The sequence below is a fragment of the Medicago sativa genome, chromosome 8 (assembly GCF_051527215.1).
Source record: "Medicago sativa cultivar Bolivia chromosome 8, Bolivia_mono, whole genome shotgun sequence".
NCBI classification, from domain to species: domain Eukaryota; kingdom Viridiplantae; phylum Streptophyta; class Magnoliopsida; order Fabales; family Fabaceae; genus Medicago; species Medicago sativa.
The window spans coordinates 30566389-30578311 of record NC_140756.1 but is presented as its reverse complement, the minus strand read 5'-3'; the positions used below and the strand labels follow the sequence as shown (position 1 = coordinate 30578311).

The window sequence follows — 11923 nt, the reverse complement described above, 5'->3', positions numbered from 1 at the left end:
ATCCCCTTTCAATATATGGTGGTTCTACGTGGGTTTCATCACAGAGAGCATCCATCAAACCTGCGTAAACCTCCATTGTTGAAATATCAAGACGTTTACATATCTTGAACATGTCAAACATCATCTGAACGTCGTCATCTCCTATAAAATTTAAGGACTCATACCAAACAAGTCATTGCGCAAGAGTTGTAGGGTATCGATAAACAAGATCGACCACCCTCTTCAAGTTGTCTGGTTGAATCTTTGTCTAGTGATAGAGCCAAACCGCAAGTGCACGGCCTATCGAAGTAATAGTAGTAAGAAGAGTATCGTTCCGCTAGGGAGTTGTGAATTCAATTAACTTTTAGAGAATGATTAGAAGATAGAGAAGTTTATAAAAAAGGGGGTTTAATTGCTGAAAGTAAATAACAATAATATAAAAGAGCCTTGGGATTATTGGTTTGCCATAATAACAAATCCTTCACTAGAAAAGACTTAAACATCTAATTTCATGGTTTACACACTAACTTCTAAAGACCGGTTTCCCTTAGCCCCTCACCTTTCCGATGAAAGTCCGGTGAGAGTTTACTTCTAGCAACCAAGCCTATTTCGCTGACATGATTTCTAGAAGATGCATAGAGGATTGAAACTACTCTTTGTCTCAATAATTGCAAAGACTATTTCACTGTTTTGCAATTATTGTCTAGATTCACTTGTTCCAACATCGAGACTCCGCTCTCGCTTTATGAATTGATGTTTGGGATGATGGATTAACGATTATCAAACCCTCCGCTTTCGTTTCCACAGTTTGATAATTGTTAATCCACGTTAAGACGGTGAATCTAGATTAGAAATTAGGGTTACATAGAAATTAGGGTTTAGGCTTGTTTTGTTTAGGATTGAGTCATTAGACTCCCCAACAATCCCAAGACGAAGAAGTCTACTCACTCATGTTCATCGTAGACATGGGGGAAGAAGAGAGAAAAAAACAGTAAAATAAATTGCAAAGAAAGTAAAAGAGAAATAAAGACTTTTTATTAAAATAATACTTGAAATAAACAAAGTAAAGGTGAATGTTTTATGGTGGAGAGCTACTCTATTTATAGTTTTACAATCGACTTAGAAACTAAGCAACTAAAGGGATAAAACGGTAAAGCTGCAACAGGGTAACTTGGGCCCGAAGAAAAGCAGCAAAAGAGTGTTCTGGGGACGGGCACGGCCGTGCCACATGTTGGCACGGGCCGTGCCAAGCTTCTGACTTTGGGGGAACATATTTTTGTCCCGTATCTTCGTATTCTTGCGCTGTATTTGCTCCAGTCCTCTTTCTTTCGCTCCAAGGCACCTTCCACCATATATTCATTCCTAAAATAAAATAAAAGACAATTTAAAGTAAAATATTCTAAAAGGAAATAAATTATAATAAAACTAAATCAAATCTTATTTAAAACTAAACTAAATAAAGCATTAAAATAAACTAATCTATGACTCATCAAACTCCCCCACACTTGAATCTTTGCTTGTCCTCAAGCAAAAGGCAACAGACATAGCAGCATCAAACGATTATTATGGCAATATTAAGAACACATGTCTCAAAAGAAAGGCTTTGCTTCAAGTACACTAATTACAATTTCAAATACTTCTCATGAACTTATTCTACCCAACATCAAGTCTCAAGTGAGTGTGTGTGTGCAGTCCAACCCTTTTCTTGCTCCTGTATAAGACAGATATTATGAGGAATAGATTCTATCCTTAATGCTAAAGTAACCGAGAAAAGTCCTTTCTTCATTTCATATAAGAGTGATGGGAATTTAAGTTTAAAATTAAAGATTAACAATTAAGCACAAGGGGCTGCAGATACTTAGGGGCTATCTATCCTCGTAGGAAGTCTTCTCGGATGTAATTGTCCTTTCCCCCTAGATTCAAAATCACCCTAAGTAGTGCTGCAAAATTTTCTTTTATTATATCTCCGCGTAGGAAGTCTTCTCGGATGTAATTGTCCTTTCCCCCTAGCATTGATGAATTTGTTTCACTTTAAGTTCAAATTAGGGAGTCACCACCACAATTAGGAAGTTAGGGATTGTCCTTTCCCCCACATGTTGGTGCCATTCTCCCGCCCCATTTAACATTAACAAATTAATAAGAATATAACAATTAAGAACAATTTGATTAATTTCCCACACAAACTTATACTACTTTTACTCTTAAGACTTTAAAGGGTCTAAGTTAACACTAAAGATAGAACGTGTTCCTTAAAATACCTATTCATACATTTGCTCAAGGATTGCAACCGGGTGCTTTTCTCATTGGAGAATTTCACAATAAAACAAGACATGGGTATAGCAAGTACAAAAGAAACACAAGAAACTACTTTTATGTACAAGAAACAACCTTTAGAGAAGAGACAAAACAAAAAATTTTATGCCATATTTTACATTAAAAACAAGCTACTAGTCATGCCTCTTGCTATAAAAACAAAACAAAAGAATAAAGTTCAAGGGAGTTTGGGAACACTACAACTCTAGACACTTTATTAGGCCCCCCCACACTTAGGGGAAGCATTGTCCTCAATGATTCAAAAAGAAAAATAAAAGAAGAAGAAGAAGAAGAAGAAGAAGAAGAAGAGTAGAGGAAGAGGAAAGCTCACAATTTTATTGAAGTCCATAGTGGACTTTGGATGTGAAGGTGTTGCATCATGTTTCGGAGCATTTGATTGTTTTCTTCATTTATTCTATTGCTCCTTTGGACATTGTTCCTTTCAACACCTTATCTTTGATGCTCGGTGCTTATTCTTTGAACTTTGGTTTGCATCCATGCCCGCCGTTCATCATTATAACTTCCACCGGCTTCTTGTTCATGGTGCAAGTTTGCACCTACCTCCTCTTTATTACCATCATCATCACCATCATTATGTACATGTGGGTTAGTACCAACATAAAGCAAATTTTCCACCACCTCCAGAATAGTTAAGTCCGGATTAGGTAGAATAATCAAACAATAAGCTCTAATAATTCTCCATTCATATTGGTAATTGTGAGTAGGGCCATGGGTTCTAAGGAAGGAGAAAGTAGTATATAAGTCTAGATAATAGTTCCCCTCTATCCTCTTGATCCCTTGATTTACACTCACCCCAAACTTCCTAGCAATAAAAGTGATGATTCCACCTACCATTATATCACCCTTATCGTCCGGTTTCGTTTTAACAATTGAAACAAGATAATCAAGCAAATAATAGTAAATGTTAATATGATGGTTATAAAGCATAGCCCACAACATAAACAGCTCTCATCATTCCCTACCTCTTTCCTACTCTATACGGTGCAAGCCATAACCCTTTGAAGGTTCCTAAGCACAGGGTTGTGTTATTCAACAACCTAATCACATGTTCATCTATTTCTAGTCTATCCATAACATTATCATCAGGGTACCTGCAAGGAGAGATATTTCTAGAGATTTAGAGATTTATACCTATTTAATTGCTCAGAATCCTTGAATTGGATCCCATGATTGCGGGCTGATGATTGCTTCTTGCTTGCACCACCTCCAGAGGCTTCAATCTTCTTACTTTCTTCATTGATGTCATTGACCTTAACTTGACTTGGTGTGGATTTTGGGTGAAGGTTAGAGTTAGGCAAGGTTTTGGTTGGGAAGAGTTGGTTTAGTGATGGGGTTGTGGTTTAAGTGAAGTTTAAGAGTTGAATGATGGAGATTGGTGAAGAAGTTTTGGTTTTTGGGTTATGGTTTAATGGTGTATGAATTTGGTTTAGAGGGTTATGGATAAAGGATGAAAGAGATTATTTTGAATGAGGGAAAAAAAATAATTTTTTTTTTTTTTTGGCTGAAAAGTTGGCACACCACTGGCACGGGCCGTGCCAAGCTTCTGGAGGAGAGAAGAAATTTTTTTTTTTTTAAAAATTTTTTTTTTTTGAAAAACATTTTTTTTTTGTTTGTTTCAGGTCAATGACTTCAACTTTCTTTCACTTTTTTGTATCATAATGGACAAATACCTACAAAATAAATTAAAATAACACAAAACAAACAAAAATAAAAGCGATAAAAATCATGGGTTGCCTCCCACGAAGCGCTTGTTTAGAGTCACTAGCTTGACGGTTAGAAGGTGGTTTATTTATCCTATACCCAATCTCTCAGAAAGGGATAATGGCAACAAACTAACATGCTCTCCCAAATCACACATGGCTTTCTCAAATGTTTTATATCCTATGACACAAGGTATGGAAAATCTCTCTGGATCCTTAAGTTTAGGTGGCAATTTGTTTGGAAGTATTTCAATAAAATTTCTAAACTGCTCATCTAACTTGGATTTAGCAAACTCTTGTGTTAAATGAATTTTAGGCTCATGAGATGGTGAAACAAATGGCTTGTCATTCTCTCCTATAGCTTTCTCACTTTGAGGCTCATCACTTCCTATCTCTTCTTCATTGCTATGAATTTTACCAACGGGGTCCTCTAATTGGTTACCATCCCTAAAAATAATAGCACTTATATGGTCTTTGGGGTTGGTTTCAATTTGGCCTAGAAGGACGTCGGAGGTTTGAGAGGGATTAGCCACCTGTTGGGGTACTTGAGAAGTCTGAGTCTCTATCATCTTACTGTGAGTAACTATGGAGTCTATGTTCGATGTATGTTTGGCAAGAGAGTCCTTCAAAAATTCAGTTTGATTTTTAAGCTCTTGGAGCTGCTTGGATTGATCAATAACACATTTTTCTAGTAAAATTTCCAAGCTGGATTTTTGAGGAACTTCTTGGTTGTTTGCATAACCGGGTGGTGTTGTTTGTTGTCCAAAAAGATTTTGAGGGGTTTGAAAAAAAATTTGATTGTTTTTAAACCCTTGATTATATTGAGCATAGTTTACTTGCTCAGGACTTCTAACAACACTACCTAGTTGGCAATCAATGCCAATATGGCCCAATACACCACAAACTTCACAAAGAGGTGATACAGGGGGAGGTGTGACAGCACTAGTATTTATTTTATCAAATTTTTGTGTGAGTGCTTCAACTTTAGCAGCTAGATGATCAAGGGAAGAATTTTCATACATACCTACCTCTTTCTGAGAGGGTGAAGGAGCAACATTAGTGGTGTCCCTTCCGTAGGTCCACTGATAGTGGTTTTGTGCCATGTCCTCGATCAAAGCATATGCTTCTGTGTATGTTTTGTTCATCAAAGCTCCACCTGCAGCTGCATCAACATAAATTTTTGTGGGATACAAAAGGCCATTATAAAAAGTGTGCATAGTAAGCCAATTTTCTAAACCATGATGGGGACAAAGTCTAAGCATTTCTTTGAAACGCTCCCACGCATTGTAAAGCGATTCTCCATCTTTTTGAGTGAATTGTATGATTTGTTTTCTTAAGTGAACAATTTTAGAATGAGGAAAGAATTGGGCAAGAAAGTCTTGCTTCATTTGATGCCATGAAGTGATAGAACCAAGTTTCAATGAATTAAACCAAGCACTAGCTTTTCCCCCTAAGGAAAAAGGAAAGTAGTGCAGCCGTACGACCTCTTGGTTTGCATTCACAGTTCCACTGAGTCTTAAAAAAATTGAAATATGAAGATTCGGATCCTCAGTGGGTGATCCGAAAAATTGATTTTCCTGCACTAACTTAATAAGTGCAGGTTCTATTTCAAAATTGTCATCAACCGTTGGGTACACAATAGCATCGTATGACTCATTTGAAGATGGGATTGCATACTCTATGAGAGTGCATTCCTTAGCCATATCGTTATTATCTTCCCAAGAAGTTAAAGGCAAAAGAAGAAATAGAAAAAGATTTTTTTTTTATATATAAAATAAAATAAGATAAAGAGAAAGATTTTTTTTTGAAGTAAATAAAATAAAATAGAATCAAATAAAGATTTTTTTTTTTGAAAGAAACAATAAAACAAAATAAAATAAAACAACGAAAATTTTTATTTTTTATTTTTAGTCTAATCACTATTAAAAAGTTAATCAAATTTCAACAACTCCCCGGCAACGGCACCAAAAACTTGATAGAGCCAAACCGCAAGTGCACGGCCTATCGAAGTAATAGTAGTAAGAAGAGTATCGTTCCGCTAGGGAGTTGTGAATTCAATTAACTTTTAGAGAATGATTAGAAGATAGAGAAGTTTATAAAAAAGGGGGTTTAATTGCTGAAAGTAAATAACAATAATATAAAAGAGCCTTGGGATTATTGGTTTGCCATAATAACAAATCCTTCACTAGAAAAGACTTAAACATCTAATTTCATGGTTTACACACTAACTTCTAAAGACCGGTTTCCCTTAGCCCCTCACCTTTCCGATGAAAGTCCGGTGAGAGTTTACTTCTAGCAACCAAGCCTATTTCGCTGACATGATTTCTAGAAGATGCATAGAGGATTGAAACTACTCTTTGTCTCAATAATTGCAAAGACTATTTCACTGTTTTGCAATTATTGTCTAGATTCACTTGTTCCAACATCGAGACTCCGCTCTCGCTTTATGAATTGATGTTTGGGATGATGGATTAACGATTATCAAACCCTCCGCTTTCGTTTCCACAGTTTGATAATTGTTAATCCACGTTAAGACGGTGAATCTAGATTAGAAATTAGGGTTACATAGAAATTAGGGTTTAGGCTTGTTTTGTTTAGGATTGAGTCATTAGACTCCCCAACAATCCCAAGACGAAGAAGTCTACTCACTCATGTTCATCGTAGACATGGGGGAAGAAGAGAGAAAAAAACAGTAAAATAAATTGCAAAGAAAGTAAAAGAGAAATAAAGACTTTTTATTAAAATAATACTTGAAATAAACAAAGTAAAGGTGAATGTTTTATGGTGGAGAGCTACTCTATTTATAGTTTTACAATCGACTTAGAAACTAAGCAACTAAAGGGATAAAACGGTAAAGCTGCAACAGGGTAACTTGGGCCCGAAGAAAAGCAGCAAAAGAGTGTTCTGGGGACGGGCACGGCCGTGCCACATGTTGGCACGGGCCGTGCCAAGCTTCTGACTTTGGGGGAACATATTTTTGTCCCGTATCTTCGTATTCTTGCGCTGTATTTGCTCCAGTCCTCTTTCTTTCGCTCCAAGGCACCTTCCACCATATATTCATTCCTAAAATAAAATAAAAGACAATTTAAAGTAAAATATTCTAAAAGGAAATAAATTATAATAAAACTAAATCAAATCTTATTTAAAACTAAACTAAATAAAGCATTAAAATAAACTAATCTATGACTCATCATCTAGATACATTGGATAAGTACATCCAATTCGATGTTTTTCTTCACTTTAAGCAATGATAAATTATTGGGTAGTGAATTAGGGAGGATGATATCTATTTATACTGGAGGCATGACTATGGGTGGAATTTTTTAAGATAGTTGAGTGTATAGGATGAGTGGTGAGTTTTTTTGTGTAGTAAATTAGGGAGGATGATATCATTTAGATTTGAATAAGATAACATTGACGTCAGCGCAATCTGTAAATGTGATCTGATTGGCTGACTAAAATTTGGATAAGATGATGTTGACGTAAATGCTTACACCCTCGTGATCCGGAATTTGAATTTGATTGGTTCACTGAGATTTAGATAATATAATGTTGACATCATCACTCACGTCAGACGAATTTAAAATATGATTGGTTGACTAAAATTTAGATAAGATAACGCTGATGTAGACTTAATAATTTGTGCTTAATTGATATATCATTAATTAAATAATTAATTGTTTAATTAAATTTGATATTAATGATTTAATTAATATTTGGTTTAATTAATTAATCATTTATTTAGACTTAAATTTATTAAATAAGAGTTTTATTTTTGAATATGAAAGAAATTAATAAAAAGAAACATTTTTTTTTGCCGTAAAAAGAAAAAGGAATTAGAATAAAGAAGAAGAAAAATTAAAGAAAAACCAACAAAACAAATTTAAAAAAAAAAAAAGGACAAAGCTAATTTTTTGTTTCCATTCCCAAAACACACGTTTCATTAAAATTGATGGGAATGATGTCTTTTCGTAAACAAAAGTGGTAGTAGGATAAATAATCTAAAAACAATGGTAGTTTGGTATATATTGTTTTTAATAGTGGTACATTAATTGGAAAGAAAGAAAGAAAAAAAAAGCTTAGATTTTACTCTCTTCATGCATTGAAAAAAAATTCTAGAATAACAAACATGGTATGTGGCTCCAGTGTCAAGTATAAAGGTTTCAAGTTTGATTAGATTTGGAATAGTACAAATGATACGTGTATCTAATGGTGAATTTCTGGTGAAATGGTTCACACTATGAGAAGGTAATAATGTTGTGCTTGAATTTTGGAGATGAGCTAGAAATGGCTTGTGTTGTTTTGAAGTAAAGGCTAACTTTCCTATATTTGCATCAAGATGATCATCATCATATGTAATAGAATGTGAATCTTCCTCTTGTCCATTGGTATTTTAACAATTATTGACCCAAGAGCGCTTAGATGAGATGGAACGGGTCTCTTCTAGCTTAACCAAGGTCCTGGGTTCGAATCCAGCCTTGGGCATGCAGCAGTGTTAAAACTCTTAGGGAGAGCCTGCCGCCCATTTGGGTCCCACAATGCTCGAGGGATTAGTCTCCGCAGTTGCGCGCGGAGGATACCCGATTTACACCCAAAAAATTTTAACAATTATTGATCATGCCTCATTGATGTAAATGAGGAGGAACACCATGCTTTTTAAATGGTGTGTCCATTTTTGCCACAATGTGAGCTCACACTACATAATATTGCTCATTGAGCCCTTTGATAAATCAAATAACTTGGTCACATTCTTATTCACGCATCTTAGCAATAACATTACACTCATCAATACAATTGTTTACAGGAATAGGTATGAAATTATTCAATTCTTGCCAAAGTTTCTTCATTTTAGTGTAATATGAATAAATAGAACGATCAACTTGTTTCATAGTGTAGACTTCTTGTATATCAGAAATTCTAAAGATATCACCTTGATAAAATTTGTCTTTGAATTCTTTCCAAACTTCAGAAGAAGTATCCATCCATAAGATGCTTTGAGAAATTTCTGGTTCAACTCAATTGTTGAGCCATGACACGATCATAGTATTGCTCCTATCCTAAGCCATAGAATCATGATCTTCATCTGGTGGTCTTCGTAATGCATCGTAGATGAAGTGAAGCCTTTGCTTTGATCTTAAAGCTATCGTTATGGCACAAGACCAGGAATGATAGTTGTTACTAGATAGTAATGGTGAAACAAGAACAAGACCTAGATTCCCATTAGAATGCATGAAATAGGGGATTAATGTATCAGTTATATAACCTTTATTCTTGGTTATTGTGTGTCCACCATTGACACTTTCATTTGAACTATCAACAATGCAGGAAAAAAGGTAGAAGAAATTGAAAGATAGCAAAACTGGATAAACGAAATTCGTCTTCAACACAAATTGGTTAACCAATAACCACCTATAACTTTGTTTCATAATTGCTTTAACTATCAAACGAGTTAGTTAGTTACCTAACTAGTCGGTTACTTGTGAACCAAGTAACTGCCAAATCTATCATATTTTCCCTCTTTAACAATTTAAAATGAATATAAGTTTTAGAAAAGGAAAAATATTAAATTGCACGACACAATTTTCTTTACTATTGCACGGATAAGCTGATGATTGCAATTTGATTTGTCTCTTAATTTTTATTTGGATTGAAATGATCCATTTATCTTCTGACACGTTTTCTTTCCATGAAATTACAAATTACATCTTATTCTTGTTGCGGTGTTTATCCAAATCACTCATGTTGCGGTGCTTATACACAGAAGAGGGGCAGAGAAGGAGCTGAGCTAGCACAGCATTAATTATTTAATGAATCTAAAAAAGAGAAAGTTGCTAATAAATGTAACCGGAGGGAGTAACAATTACGGTTCAGTTTATGTTCTACGCATACCCTACTACCAGCACTATGATGCTCCCACTGCCTGTATTTATTGATACTCACCTCCCAGCTAGTTTACTACCTGCACTGCCCTGAGTATGCTTCGTAATGGGCTCAGCCTTACCATTGGCAAAAGGCCTAATAAGAGTTACAAGTTGCCTATGTTGAGCTGTTATTCACGCCCCCTTTCAGACCATTTGTTTTCTTGTAGAGTTTTTATATAATTTAAATCAGGGAAACGCTAGACGTAAGTATGCTTATTAACTAAGCATATAAAAAATATTGTGTTGGAAGAATTGTATTCAATTTTTAAAATTATTTTTTACTTTTTTCCTACATAAAACTTTTTTTTTTTTTAAAGAAAAAAAACTTAACAAAATCCTTAAAGAAACACGTTAGCAAGTCCCTATATACATCATTTGATAGTTATGATTAGTTTACACACATATATATGTGAAATAAAAAAACATGAGTTATAAGGTTAAATAGGTTTTTCTTGTAAAAAAAAAGGTTAAATATGTTTTTTTTTTTTGACAAAAGGTTAAATAGGTTTTTAGTTCTTACAAAATCATGAGTTTTTAAGTTTAGTCTCTATTAAATTTTAATCGTAAATTTAGTCCTCCACAATATTACAGTTTATAAATAGTCCCTGCATTAAAAAATATATATATAATTTTAGTCCTTAAAATAGTCTATATAAAATGCAAATATAGACTAAAAATGAATAAATTTTTTGAGGAACTAAACTTGAAATCACATGATTTAGTTGCGAATAAAAATATAATTAACCCTAACTCCCCAACCCCCCACATATTTTCTCCTTTTTTAATAATATATTTTATAAGTAGGTATCAGAGAATGAAGTTTTTTGGAGATGTCATCCTAATTGAGATGTTCAAAATTCTCTGTGATATTTAACCGCATTCTTAATTCATAAAAAAAAAAAAAAAAAAATAGTAGACATCATTGCAACTCACACATATTGTGAAGTCTTGAGTCCAAACTCTAGTCAACTGAACAGGATACTCTCTTCGTCCTATAATAACTGAGTCATTTGTAAAAAAAATATTGTCCCAAGAATATTGACTATTTTCACTTTTCAATACAACATTAATTACTTTTTACCAATTATAACTCTAATTAATACTCCCTCTGATCATATTTATAAGAAACATTTTACTTTTTTTTATTCATTGCATACATGATGTATTTGGTCTATATTCTATATACCAAAAGTACATTAATTACTCAATGAATCTAAAAAGTCAATTTTTTCTTATAACCAAAGCACATTAACTACTTTCATCACTTCCAATTCAATATATTCTACTTTACGAAATGTGCTACAAACTCTTACCTTCCACCATTAACAAATTTCTCAATATTTAAATCACAACCAAACATAAACAAACGAAAAATTTACAATCTACCTAGTCTAGAGTTAAAATTGGATATGGCCAAAAGCCAAAGTCCAAAAACAATAAATAGCCACCACAACTATCAATAGAGACAGGTGGCATTTCACATGGGAAAGGTGAAAATCTTCCCATGATGGACCATAAGTGATTATGGGTTAGATTTTAAGGTTGTATTAAATTTTAGAGTATTACTTTTCCCACCCTATGGCCTTCTCGCGCGCCCTATTTTTTTGACCAAAATACCCTTTATCCGGATAATATATTCCGGACAATATTCAGAATGTATAATCCGGACCGTTTGAAAATCACCCTGTCTCGTGAGGACTTGCGAAACTTGGGGTTAGTCAGTTGAAATACAATGCGGATAACATAATCCGGACATAACAGATGTATTCCGGAGAAGATATTCCGCACGCCCTGTATTCGAAACGAGCGGGAAAAAGTAGACGTTTTTTTCCGGAATATGTAATCCGGAGAGCTAGGTTATATATAGTTCTCCAGAACCTAGCTGAAGCAGACCACCTTTATCAAAAACACTCCCTACACCTCTAAAAAAAACACTCCATTTGGGCGAAATCATGGTTTGGAGCAGCAATCTGGCCATCAAGGGGTGTT

At 34.4% G+C, this 11923-nt stretch overlaps 1 non-coding gene and 1 pseudogene across 1 annotated transcript; one reads left to right on the top strand and one right to left on the bottom strand.

Annotated features, from left to right (window-relative positions):
* Positions 1–5246: 5246 nt before the first annotated feature.
* Positions 5247–5354, top strand: LOC146898316 (small nucleolar RNA R71). The gene has a single exon (XR_015024373.1). It is a non-coding gene; the product is annotated as a small nucleolar RNA R71 (small nucleolar RNA).
* A 3281-nt stretch (positions 5355–8635) lies between these two features.
* LOC146898315 (uncharacterized) lies at positions 8636–9439 on the bottom strand (annotated as a pseudogene).
* Positions 9440–11923: the final 2484 nt, after the last annotated feature.